Here is a 14,605-nt window from a genome sequence, read left to right on the forward strand (position 1 = left end):
TTGAATTTAAGCAAAGTATTTTTTTCTTTTTTTTTTGCTGAGCTGTGCTCTGCCCGGTGTACAGGGCTCCAGGCAGTTGAGAGTGCTCATTCTGCAAGTGTTTTAATAGTAAGAGAGGAATAAGTATTTGGACAAGTGGTGGAAAACTAAAGCCTTTCTTTCTATACTGTGAAGATTTTGAATAGTACTTGTCAATAAAGCAACTCCTATTGTAATTGTACCGGAGACATGGGCCTCCACCCCGAAAAAGCTGTCTCAGAGATACTAACCTCATTAAAATATGAATGAAAAGGCAGCCATCATTGTAATGGGAGAAAACCATGTACTCAGCAACAAACTTTATCTTCTATCTTCTGCAAAAAATATAAATATGATTTTTCATTGCACTTGGAGAGGAGATTGATGAAAACATAATTTTTTTTTTTTTAAGTTTTCATATAAGTCACAAAATTTGCTCTTTCCCTCCCTGATTTTTCTACTGAGTGTTTCAAAACTGGAAGCACCTTCAAATCATTTGAAATCTTTAAAAAGAAAAAAAAAAAAGGCTTTGTTTCTTTGGGGCATTTTTTTGAATGTTGGAGGAAACTTTTGGATTTGTTTTTGTGGGGTTTTATCCCCCTTCTGTTTTTTTATGGAATATCTCATCCAATTGCAAATGGAAACAAGAGAATTCATTACAGACTACTGTGACAACACCTTAATAACAGTCAATTATAGGGTGCTCAAATGCCTGTTCATTACTATGTCTCTGTTAATCTAGTCCTAAATTTCTTGCTTGATAGATACCACAACTGGCCAAGAATACAATTGCATTACAAAGTGCAATGAAAAATATACAAAGTGTAACTGCAGGAAGGAGGCAGTTTCAAAATAATCCAACTGTCAATCCAACATTTGCCAAAACACTTCAACATATCTGGTCATTTTTTTAATAAAATATGGACAGACTTGGAATGGATAATATGGGAAGGTTTAGGTTTAAATAGGAATTGTTTCAATGTCAATGACTTGGAAATAAGTCTTTAAAAATGTTTCATGTAGTTTAATCATTATCTTTTCATCCACAAAAGTGTTCAAATCATTTTTGATATTAGTTAAAAGTCAATATTTAGAAGTGAAAATTCAAACCTCCTTTGCTCTAGGCTAAAACAGGAGCAACATGAATGCTGAGCTACTCTAAAGGCTGATGGGATATATAATTAGCTATTATGTTAATTGAATCCACTGTGAGTTTGTTGTATGAGATTTCTTCATATAATATGCAAATAGCTTCGAAGGTTTAGTTTTATTAGACAATATAATTAGAAATCTTCTAAAGGACTGAATTCTAATGAGGCGTAATAAAGCTTTGTAAAATATCTGTTTGCTGGGTGAGCAGACCACCTGGGCTTAATCAATACCAGGAAGTTTGTTGGGCATATTTTAAAGTTTCAGAATTTACCTTTCTAGTTCCATTCATCACAGTTTTATTTTAGGGCAAAGAGAGTTCATTTTGGCAAGGAAGGAGATTAAATTCTTGTCATAAGTAAGGAGGTGAAATTCTTGTAATCTGAGGGAGGGGAAGTAACTTGAAAAATAAACAACTTAAATTCTGCTAATTCAAAAGAAAATAAAAATAAATAATAACAATAAAAAAACCCCTCTCCCAGCTGTAGTGTCAGTTATGTGTATCTCTTAAAGATCCTTAAAGTGAAATGTTACATGAGCAAAGTTAGCCATTTTCCCTGCCATTAAATGCCTGCTTCAAGCAGATGTACATACTTTAGCTTCTGTGGTGTAACTAATCAGCGTAACTTCACTTTTAGTAAAATAGCCCAACATGTTAATATGTGGAATTAAACACTCTCTTCTAAAGAAAGAAATTCACACCAGAGTATTCCTGAGCCGGTCCTGAATTCCACCTTCGCATTCCACTTGCTTTAAGACCACCACCAAAGACAAAGCTTAAATTATTTTAGTTAATGCCAGAATGCCAAAAATGTGTAATCTCTCGTCTAATTCGCCTTGTTCTCAATTTAGACTGTGCCAAGGCTGCACTATTCAGTCTCAATATTAATTGAAAATAATAAAGACAGGATGCTTTGTGCTGCTGCAGCATTCAGGGAAGGGCATTTTTTCTCTCCCTGTCAACAACAATCAGTAGCAACACATTACAAAAAAAAAAAAAAAAAATCAGAAGTGCTGATTTAAGCAGTAGATTTAAAGAAACCTAGAGGAGGCACGATCCCAGTAAGTGGCCTGCCAGCCTGCTGGGGAGGAGAGGCAGGAGACAGCACAAACTGCAGCCAGGTGAGGTGTCCATGCAGCCAGGCTGAGGCTACCTAGCAAATGTTTCATTTCTCTGTGCCTCACCCAAATACTGCTGGCCCTGTGCTTCACAGAGATGCTCTCTGCAATGCCAAAAATCTGACAAACCCACATTTAGTGAGGGCAATGAATATATTGCTGTGGATATATTATAAACTTACCATGCTTTGCATAGCATATTATGAAACTGTGGTACCTAGGTCTGGCTGGAGGCCTGGGTGGTACCAGTAGCTGCCCATTAACACTTTTCTGATCCATGCACATGAAATCTGCAGCAGCAAGTGCTTGTTCCTCTGAATAATGAGAATCTCAGCACGATAGGAAAGGATAATCCTGTACACATAATTTATAGCTGAAAGAAAAAAAAAAATCATTGAGTTTGTTTTTCCAGGTTCTGCCTTAAGCTGTCCCAAAGTTGTTCATGATCTCTCAGAAAATCCACCCAACTCCCTGCCACCTTTTGAGGAAACAAATAGTCAGTCAAAACCAACCTTCCTCCCCAAATGTGAACTTTATTCACACTCTGTTTTTATTTCTTCCTTAGATTCAAAGCGTCTGGAGAAGATAGCCTGGAGCAGCCTTCAGAAATCAGGACTGTGCCCTGGAGAATTAGTGTCAGAAGAGGATGTTACCTGTTTGCCTTGCCTGCTATCCTCCCCTTATCCCCTAAGGGAATGAAACCAGGCTGATTCTGCCTAATGTTAATTAAATCACTCTGTTAATTAGAAGTAAGGTGCTTTAGCAACAAGCAAACAAAGGGCCCTTTCCCTCTCTTGCTCTGCAGGATGGACTCAAATGCATTTAAATGTTGACTGGATAAACTCAGGAAGTAAAAAGGACTGAGGAGGAACCCACATGCTTTGATCATCCTTTCCCACCTCTTCCTCAGGCACAGGAGCTCTCCTAATGAAGGGCTGCATGCAAGGGCTGCTGGATACTGCTAGGAAAACCTGGCTGGGCAGAGAACCTGGGAAGAACTCATATGGGTGACAGAGTAGTCAGCAAAGGAAAGAAAATATGAAATAAAACTGAGTTTGATAGTCTGTTGTGCTGGAGAAGGTTTAAGTGTTCAGACCCAGTGGCCACATCTGGGCTGAGACTCAACAGGCACCATTGCCAGCACTGAGAAGGAGCTGCCTGTGCTCTTGGGCTTGGGCTTGGGGCAGCTCTTTGGAGGGGACAGCTGGGCAGGTCTGAGGGCTGAAGGGCTGAGGAGAACAGGCTGGAGATGAACATTCTGTCTTGGGCATCACCCCTGGCAGGAGGCTTCAGTGTTGGAGAGTCCATTGTGGAGTTTCCCTGAGGGAAAGAGGGCTAAGATGAAGTGCTGGCATGCTGAGATTCCCATGGGATACAGCTCTGGGCAGAGTAACTGCATCCCTGGAGCCATCAGCTCCCAGATAAGGGATGACACTCCCCACTGAGCCCAGCTAGGCCACCTCTTCCCTGGGGGTGACAGCCTGGACTTCCTGAACCTCTTTCTCCATCCCTGGGAGCAGGTGAGTCAAAAGGGTTGCCGTTCCCTGTTGCTCAGAATAAAACAGCCAGTTCTTCTCACTGCTCTATTTAAGTTGTAATTTTAAAGCAGCAACATGCCTGTCAGGGGACAGGCTGTGACTGGAGCACAGGAAATAGCACTGATAAAGGGAAACCCCACTGGAAATTTTTAACCAGTCTTATACATGACAGTAGATAAAATTTTCTAATCCATGGACAATTTCTATGCTTGACAGATTTCCATGCTAAAACCTCAGAATTTCTCAAACTCCTCCTGCCCTCCTCAGCCAGCAGTCTCTGCTCAGGAAGGCAGCTCTTCAGCCTCCCCCAAGCTCCCTGGGGAAATCCTCCACATCCTCCACATGCTAGACCTGCACCAGGAGCCTCCATCCACCGCTGCTGCTCGCACGCTCCCAGGCCTAGGCAGGGGTGGTAGGTTTCAGCTACTTGGCTGCAGCCCTCTAAGACCACCTATAGACTTAAGCCTGTTAAATTAACCTTAATACCTTCATTATTCCTCTGCTGGATGGTAACCATCTGGCCATGACTTCGAGTTACAGCTAACCTAGGCTCCTGCTTAGGTTTCAGCTGGAATCCCTGGGCTTTGCCTGCACTGTCACAGCAGTGATGGAGGCTGGGATGGGTTTAAGCTGGTACATGTCTGCCCAGCATCAGTAGGGCTGTGGATTGATGAATCCTGCCCCAGAGCTGTGCCAACTGTGCAGTGACTGCACTCTGCTGATCCTCTGCCTGTCCTTTGATACCCACACTCATCTTTCCATGAGTGCAAGGGTCTGAAACAACAGGTCTCCATTAAAAGGATCCTTTTATCTTGGCTTTTCTCTTTGCCTGGGGACTCAGTTAAAGCAGTTCCATTTCCACTCCAAACTGCCTCTGACATGACATTTGCAGCATGGATGCTACCCAGGCTAGAGCTCTCCACGTTGCCTCAGGGGATGGGGTTTGTGTCTGCCCTGCCTACTCCATCCTCACTCATTCCATTGTGCCTGAAGCTGCTCACACACCCCTGACCCCTGGCACAAGGGACGCTTCTCACAGCCCCGTTTACCCAGCCCTCCTCTACAGCAGGGCCTTTTCTGCCCTCAAGGTCCCATGAGCACATCCCACAGCCCCACTTTTACCAGAAATGATCACAGGATCAGTTGGGCTGGAAAAGACCTCGGAGATCATTGAGTGCAGCCTATGACTGAGCACCACCATGGCACTGTCCAGTCTTTATCCATAAACATCTCCAGGGATGGTGACTTCACCACCTGCCTGCACAGTCCATTCCAATGTCTAAATGATGGAATACATTCTTGTGGACAGCAGCTTTGGGGGACATTGCCTGTCCTCTGTCAACAGCAACAGATGTTTTTCCCTTTTCCTATCTCAGGACAGAAGGCAATCCATCCTTTCTCTGCCTGAGGAAGCTCTTCCCAACACTGTTAGGCCACCCCAGCCCAGTGACACAAGACTTTTGAGGAGAGAGCCATAAATCAGCAGACAGAAGAATGAGTTTGCTAAAGAAACAGAGCCCTGGCTGGGCTGCCATGCCTTCTTATCACATCTCATCACTTATGATTTCTTTCTAATTTCTTTATAGGGCTTTCAGTTGCATGCTGCACTGGCTTTTGCATGTCTAGGAAACAAGAAGTGAGCAGATTTACTTGAAGGATGTTGCTGGGTCACAAAGTACTACAGAGCCATGGCAAAGTGTCCATTGGAGGAGTATTTGAAAACATTGCACAGAATCATGTTATTCCCCACCTACAGTCAGTGTTCAAAGCATTGCTCCTTTGACTCCAGGGGAGGTGTGTTACTATGTGTGTTATATATGAAATATTTGTATTGAGCTTATGGAGGGTATCCAAGCTCACTGGATCCAAAATGTCCAGAAGAGCCTCACCCAATTCTGCAGCAAAAAATAAATCTCTGTGTGTGCCTGTCCTTAGAAAGGGCATCCAACTGCAGCTCAAGTCTGCCTGAATGATGGACCAAGAACAGAGGGGATCCAGGTAAGCTCTGCACACAGAAGAACAGTTTGCTGCCCTGGAGATTTATGTATTTTATGCCAGCTTTTCTATGGCAATGCAGACTCCCAGCCTGTCTCTTGTTGGTGTAAATCCTGCTCAAAGCTGGGGAGAGCAGAGAGTGTCCCAGCTGCAGAGCCCTGCCCCTGCCTTCTGCTGGAGACAGCTGGAACTCACAAAGCTGGGATGCCTGGAACATGGACAGGGAGCACAAAAGTCATGGGTCTCCTCCCCACTGCCCCAAAGAGCATCACCAGCATCACAGCAGCCATGAGAAAACCAGATACTGCTTCTTCCTTCAGTCTGAACAAAAACAAGGGCATTTAGCATCTGTGAAAGGTATTCTAGGAATGCTGAGGTTTTTGTGGATTTTTTCCTCATCTTTCTCCAAAAAAATATCTACTGCAAACATTTAGAGCTGTCCTCCAACACCTCTGCCCTCATACCTGCCCAGAGGAAGCCACCAGAAATTCATAACCTCACCTATGAGCAATCTAAACTGAGCTTCCCTACCCCCCAAAAAATTGACTCTGAGTAACTCAGTGGTGAGGAGAGCCCCAGTTGATAAATAAACATCACTGAGTAATTCTGTGCAGACTTATCAGCTATCACTTACCAGAGGCACAGGGGATTATCACCCCAGCTGGCAGGAGTGGCTGCACTCACAGGTACCAAAGGTCAGCTCCTTCCAGACACTTGCTGGGTCTCCCTGCCTTCCTCCAGGGAGTTAACCCCCATTCTGCAGAAAGCTAAGAGCTGACCTTACTTAAACACTGGGAAATGTTTATACACGTAGGGAAATCAACAGTAAAAACGAGTTTGTGGTTTTATCTTAAGGGGATGGCTGTGCCTAAAGCATCCCTTGTGTACAGCTGGTGAGGCAGAACTCCAGTCTGCCTGTTTTTCTGCTCAATGCACAAAGGTATTTGGTAAAATTGGATGCTGTTGCAGTTAAAATATGGAGTACAGTTGCTTTCTTGAAATAATTCAAATTTTCTGAGTTAAGCCTTTCTAATTTCTAGCTTGGTTTCTAGAATGTTTCTAGGGATGATGTATCCAAATATTCCAAGCCCATGCACATTTTTATGGGCCATCTGCTCTAAGGATATGTTTGATAGTGCCTTAGATACAGCTGTGTGACTTTTCCAGATCACCCTACACGTTTACTAGTGCCTTTTTCCAGTGAAAGTGAATAGAAATCTCTAAATACCAAAGTCATCTGTTTTCAAAGCAAATGCAAATGAAGGGGGATGGTTGCACATCGAGAAACCTTGTACCAAAGCAGGCATACCTGCATGCCATGAGCTGAATTCCATGAGCACAGATCCGTGTTGGACCCCAGGCACCCCCAAAGGCCCTCCCATCCCCGATTCCCATCCTGCAGTGCCAGACTCCCCGTGATGTTCAGGAGATGATTATGAACACATTACCCCACCTAGCACTGCTGAGGAAAGGCTCCCACGCTGAAGGGAGTCACAAATAATTAAATGTTTCAAAACACAATGGATATGACATGCTTTCAAAATAGCATCTATAGAATCACTTCCACTAGGGCGAGGAGCTCTCGGGAGGAAAAGCCCTTTCACTCACTTCACTTGATTACCTGTATAAAAGGGCTTAATTTCTCTGGAGCCTTTCCTTTCCAAATCACCTCCTTTCACCAAAGCCATTGCAGCAGGAGTGGCAGGTACTCCTACAGCCCATCCCATGGAGGTGATGCTTCCCCAGACAGGTCTATGAGGATGTGAGTCCCAGCTAGACTTAATTTTTAACATGCAATTAAGGAAAAAAAAAAAAAAAAAGGGAAAGAATTGGGAAAAAATTGCCATTCCTGGTTTTGTGGCTCACTGGCAAAATGCCCAAGCTATTTACAAGCAGGTCTGACCATGATTTAAGTCTTCAGGATGTTTCAGCAATGTCTGGGGACTTTTTCTTGGAAATCACCTTTTCCATCCCATTTCTGCTAACCTAGACCTTTTGAGAGATGCCTCTTTTTAGCTCAGTTTGACAAGCAGAGGGTTCCTGAAGGATTTTGACATTCTCTGGCTGAGACCCAGGCCAGCTCCTGGCCTCTTTCAACACCCATTTGGGAAGAAGGAGTTGCCCAGCACCCTTGCCCATGGTGCCCCATGAGTCACTTCCAGACTAAAATCTTGCATTTCTTTGGTGGGTTCCTGAGTTTGTGTCCTCAACTGGTGATGCCATTTTCAAATGTGTTTTGATGGGAGATACTGAATGGTCTGTGGTTTTCAAAGATTGCTTGACTTCTTTCAGTGAAGAAACAACTGTTGGGGAATGCAACTGCAATTGCTCTTTAAGAAAACTTTGGTCAGGTGAAAATTTCCTTAAAAACTCTCTCAACATGTTAACATCATCAAATACATTAAATACCTCAAGAAAAAAAACAAGATTTGCCATTATAAAGCTGTGTAAAACAACCAGATACCCAAAATTGTAGGGAAAGACAGTGCAGGACATAAGGAAATGATATCAGCTTTTATCACCTGAGGTGAACTGTGATCAATTTCCCATGATCAATGACATCAACAACTGTCCTTCCAGCCCTCCCAGCCTATGGCTAAATCAGGATCTGTGTCCCATTGACAGCTATAGTATTCTTCATTTATTCTGATGGAAGCCAGATCAGGTCACTGGATACTTCTATGTTTATTACCTTAACGTGCTTTTAATTCTTCAGTAGTGCATATTTATATCTGGGCTTCCTGGGGGGTTTATGATCTTTTTAAGGATAATTACAACCTGCTAAGGGAAAATGCCCTTAAGTTCTATAAATACATTCTGATCTTCATTTTACACAGATGTTGTCTCTGGAATTTTCTCGCATTTAAAAACAAAATTTAAAAGGGAGAAAGGGAGTGAGAAAAGGGAGTGAACAAGGGAGTGAGATTAAGAAATACAAGATTTTTGGTAGGCATGCATTGTTGGAGTGTTCATGGATTTGTGGGCTTTCCCAAGGACTTTATGAGACCTAAAATTTTTACCAGCTTGAGACAAATGAGGATAAATCACATGTGTTTTCTAAAGGAACTTCATGGAGATAAATACAGCCAGTCTGGGCTTTCTTATTGCTGACCTTGCATTTCAGAGGGAAGGTTGTGTGTTGGCTGACTGATAAAAAAAGGATGTTAGTGTCCCAGGGTGAGCACAGGCACGAGGCTACTGCCAATAGAAACGTAACTAGAAGAGAAAAAACACAGGTTTTAATACCTGTTAGTTTGAATTTGGGATTTACTGAGCACTGATTTTTTCCCCTGGAAGGTTGTGCCTGTCCAGCTGCCCTGATGCCCTCTGATACAAACCCCCATTTGTGCTGGCGGAACCTTTTTCTTCAACACCTTTGAGCTCCCTCTTGGGGAAACCTCTCTCTTCAGAAAAACTCAAACCACTGAGCAACTAAACAACTTCAAACTCCAACAGTGACAGAAAGAAGAACAAAAGAAGAATAATTAAGCATTAAAAATCCTATGTGAAAATGACTTCATTCTCAAGTGGGTACAAAGCTAATATACGTGTGGGACATTTGAAGAACACCAAAGGCTCATGAGATACCGCAATGAAATTTAGACCACAGCTAATTTTATCTTCTCTGATGGAATGGGCTTTCCTTTTATCCTCTGGTGTCCAAATTTTCTGTGCAAACTCTGATTTCCTCTATTTAAAATATGCCTATTTTTATTATTGACATTGTTTTGATTAGAAGCACCCTTGTGCAAAAGCTGATTTCTGTAATGTCTTTGTGCTGGGCCATGTGGAGTTGGTTGCTCCATGACTCAGACTGTTGGCAGCACTGAGGTGCCAGCACTGAGCAGTAGCAGCTCCTTAAGGCACCCTTCTTTTTGCATCTCATCCCCTCAGGAGAGGTGCTGTAAACACCACAAAATGGGATTATTGAAGAAAAAAATCTATTTGCTTTGTAACAAAATTAAAAAAAATCATTTCCTGTGAAAGTTTCTGTTTAGCTACCATACAACAAAACCCTGGAAAGATGTGGGAGAGATGAAGGATCTGTCTCCTTCTCCAAAATCCTGCACAGCAGCTCTCTATGGAGGAGGTGACATGGTCCAGTGAATGGTGGCACCCTTGCCCTGCTGCCAAACAGGTGAGTCACAGAGTCACTTATGGCTCTTTCCTCATCAAACTCTTCAGAAACAGCAACTCTGCTTCGATGTACATATCCGGGGATGAGCTTGGCTTGGGTAGAAATTTTTATTTCCATTTGTGTCAAGATCCAGGACATTCCTCTGGCTGCCCTGGATGGCTCGAGACCCTGACAGGGGGCTCAGAGACCTTGGCATGGAGTGAAAGACATATTTGGTTTTGATTTTAGCCCATGGAAACAATTACCAACCTTGTGTGAAGAGTTACAAGCCACAAGAGTTTGAGTAGAATGATAATGAATTTATCACAGGGGGAAAAAGTAGAATTTTGGGGATTTAGAATGGGGGTTCAAGAGGCAAGATGGAGGGATCTGGGCATGTCCTGCCCTTCTTCTCCTTCTTCTTGTCCTCCATCTCCTGCTGTGGTGGTGACACTTCTGGGTTGGTTTAGAGTAGAGACAGACTGTCTAACAGAGGTGATAGGTATTGGAAAATTATTGTAAATAAAGTACATGTAAATTTTAGTATAAAAAGCCAACAGCACCCCAAGGGCAGGAACTGTGCCACAACCTGACCTGCTGGACAGACCTCAGCAGGTCAGAGAAAGAATAGAATAGATAAGAGAAAATAAACAGCCTTGAAAAGCAGAACTGAGGAATCTCGACTTCTTCTTCGGTTGTGGGGCTGGGAAAAAAGACTTTCTAATACCTCAAAAGCCATCTCAACCACAGAAACCCAAGACATTTGGATTGTTTGGAGGGATTTGGGGAAGCAGACTGCAAGGATGATCTGGCTCCATATTTCACCAGCATCTTTGAGGTGTCAGACTTTGTCTTCAGCTGCAGTTCCCCACAAGGAGTGCACACCAGTAAAATGGGTGGCTCCCCGGGTGGGAGATTAAAGCCATTCACACCCCAGGGGATATTGGGAATGACAAGAATATCTAAGAAGAGCTTTAGAAGTACAGCTTATCCTCCTTACGTTGCCAATCTGCCTTTTGCTGAGAGCTGCTTGGGAGTGGATTTCCCACTGGATTAATTAATTCTAATTATGACCTTCCATCATCTACCCATAAATTGGCTTGGTGTGGACGTAGGTGAGATTTCAAATACAGGCTACCCATTAAATATACATATATATATATATATATATACACATATATATGTGTGTGTGTGTGTGTGTGTGTGTGTGTGTACACATCTGTATGTGTGGGTACATGCACCAGCAGCTCTCCATCTGGGACTGCATGGTGACTGAGCTGGCTGCTGTGTGCACACACCAGCAAAGGATATTCCTGTCTGCATTGAATGGGACCAGGCCAACAGGAAGGTAATGAGCAGCATTTTGTAAGTGACCTGTACCAGGTGCTGGGGTTTGACCAGATCCCTTTATTTCTCGGTTGGTTTTTCAGCAGACACACCCAGTCACTGCTTTTCCCCAGTGTTCAGTGTCAGTTTAGACTCTGGGTTAATTTTCAGTATTCCTGTGGTTCCAATGTGCTCCAGGATGTCAGCACCATCTCTTGGGATGCAGCAGTGCCTTCCAGGCTGTCCTTAGGGCTGCTGCAAACACTGCTAAAAGCACCCACAGCCCCCACTTCCATCTCCCTACAGAGCACAAAAGGTGTGTGTGGATACAGGACACTGACAAATAAATTAATATTAACAATGATGTTTGAAATAACATACTGGTGAGGGCCTGAGGGGTGCCAAGCCAAGAAAATTACTGTAAATCTTCCATCTGTAACTGAGTGTAGAATGAGCAGTTTACCTTTCCTTGATGAACCCAACTTCCCAGATTGGACTGAGGGACCAGGGCTGCCCCAGCCTTGCAATGTCCTGCTCTTGGAAGCACAGAGCAGGCAAAATTCTCCCTGCCAACATGAAGGTCTTGTAGTGTCAGCAGGGAGCTCAGGCACTGCCACATCCCTTGGTGATATGGATGGCAATACCAGAATCCAGGCTTGGCCAAGAGTTTTCTTCTTCCCAGGAAAAGTTCTGAAGAAAAGTGCTTTTAGTGCAATATTTTGCTCAAGAAGATTTAAAAAAAAAAAAAAAGGGAAATATTATCCTGATTATCTAAAGGGAGAAGATTAAAGAAATAATTCTCCTTTTCCTGATACTCTGCTGTAAATCTTCTAGCACAACAGTTGCAGTAAGTATCAGCTACTGTTTGCAATCCATATGTGTGGAGCCATGTGTGTTACAGTCTGGATTAAAGGCAACCAGAGCCCATCTGATCTTGGTTGTCAATAAATCCTACAGACCCCAAAAGACTCAGAGGAATCTCAGGAATTGAAAAGCTATGGTTACATCTTTGGCCTATAATATTACCAGTGATTCACAGAAAGTTTAATACTGGTGACTTAAAGAAAACTCTTAACTACTTTGAAAACTCTAGGCAAACAGCACTACTCTGAAAATGCTCAGAAGGGGTCTGTTTTGAGAGTGTTACATCTGAATTGCAGGAAATTTCTGAAGAAAATAAGAGCCAGTCTTTTATAAGCTTATTTTTGAGTGAAAAAGAAATATTTACAGGTTTATATAATTTTGGTGATGCTTATGAGAGCATTTCCCCTTCAACAATTTTTTGCAAGATCTGAAAAATGGACTAGTAGAGCTCAAAAAGCCTCATAAGTTTGTCTAAGTTAAGGAAATAAATGGCAAAACAGCTCTTCCTTAAACCCCAAATCCACAAACTCCTCCCACAACTCACCTAAAACAAGTGCAAATTTTTCCTTGATTTTTTTGCTGTTTTGTTGTTGTTGTTGTTGTTTTGGTTTTGGTTTGGTTTGGTTTTTTGTTTGTTGTTTGGTTTTTTTTTTTTTTTTTGAGAGGAGGGGTTTGTGGGGTTTTTGTTTTGTTTTTTGGGTTTTTTTTTTTGTTTTTGTTTTTGTTTGTTTTTTGTGTGTGTGTGTATGAAAAAAAAAAAAAAAAAAAAGTTAATTTAGGAAAGAGGTTATGCCAAATTAAAAAAAACCCACAAAACCAAAACTCTGCTTTTTCCTTTTTGGGTCATCCTTGGGGGCATCCTTTTGGGAAAGCACTGCCCCGAAAGAGTGCCTGCCCTGCAGCCCAGAGGTGTAAAGGCAGAAGTGCAGTCCAGCCCTGCTCAGACCTCGGGAGCCTCAGGGAGCCTTTTGTGACCCGGCTGATTCTTTGCCTTTCTCTGCACAAAGGCACAGCACCATCACACACACAGAGCAGGGTTTGCTGTCCTCAGTCACCTTCTCATAAACCAGGAGAGAACGGGACTGTGCACTCAAGACTTTAAGTTCCAATGTGTGAAATCATTAAATACAGGGAGTTTTTTTCTGTCCCCCCCATATTTTTTTTTATTTGTTTTTTATTTTTTAAGGAACACGTGCCATACATTTTACAGCTCCTTGCTGCACCTGGAAGCAAAATTCCTTCCCTTTTTAATTTTCAGAGGCCAGGTATCACAGATGCACTGAACAGTACTGTACTGAACCCTGAGATGCTCTGCTTGAGCACCTCCAAAGCACATCCTAAGTGGTTTCACTGCCCAGGGGTGGAAATCCAAGGCCAGGGAAGCTCCAGGGCTGACACTGGCCCAGGGAAAAGCCTCCATGGATGCCAGCACAATGTGCTACTGTCTCACCCCTTGCTGTCTCTTGTGCTCACCAGGTGCCACCTGGATGTTTGCTGCTGCTCCTGTGAGAGGCTTTGATGGCTGCACAAGTCATTTTTCCAGTCTTTTATAAAAGAGAAAAGCCTTTATATGATTGCAGGAGTGAGAGCTGCCCTGCCAGATATTTTTGTGGCTGAGAGACCAATGCAATCAAATCAGGCAGATGCAGCATAGGGGGAATAAGGACTTGATGCCAGGGAGATGACACCTCAGATCATCTGCCTTTTTAGACACTGGAAATGAAAATCCCGAGGAGATTCCAAAGAAATAGAAAGTAGTTTAGCATTTTGATATTTCTGTACCAAAATCTCCAGGTTACAGCCAATACCAGTCTTCAGTGATTTTGGAGGCTTAGCAGCACCACAAGGAAACAGAGATGAAGACTGCCTGGATCCAAATCCTGGCAGTAACAGGGTGGCAGTGGGTGGTTTACTTGCCAGCAGAAAGGTGGTGTACAGTGGTGTAAAACCCTCAAAGGTAGGCAGGTTACAAGTCAAGAATAAAATACGTTCCTTGCATCTAGCCTTTTAGCTTAAAAACTTTAAATCTTGTCTTATCACTACAGGCCCAACTAAAAAATCTGTCCCCATCTTTCTTGCCAGGCTCCTTTAAATACCAAAAGTGCAATAAGGTCTGTCCAGAGCCCTCTCTACTCTGAGTGCAAAAACCCAGAGTCTCTCAGCCTGGTGGAGAGGGCTTCCATCCCTCTGAGCATCTTCATGACCCTCCTTTGGACATGCTCCAGCAGGTCCATGTCATTCCCTTGCTGGTTAAAGTCATTTGGGAACATGCAGCTGATGGGACCTCTGTGCATAGGAGTTAAGTGTCCCCAAGTCTGTCTGGTTTTGGGAGCAAGAAGATGACAGAGGGAGGAAGAGGGAGGAATTCATCTTTCTTGCCCCACATCACTGGGAAATGGGGATGCTCTGCACAGAAGCAGAGGTTTATTTTGGATGTCATGACTTCAGTATTTCCTGAAATGCCTCCAAAAGCTTGTGG

This window comes from Serinus canaria, chromosome 2 (genome assembly GCF_022539315.1).
Source record: "Serinus canaria isolate serCan28SL12 chromosome 2, serCan2020, whole genome shotgun sequence".
Classification (NCBI taxonomy): Eukaryota; Metazoa; Chordata; class Aves; order Passeriformes; family Fringillidae; genus Serinus; species Serinus canaria.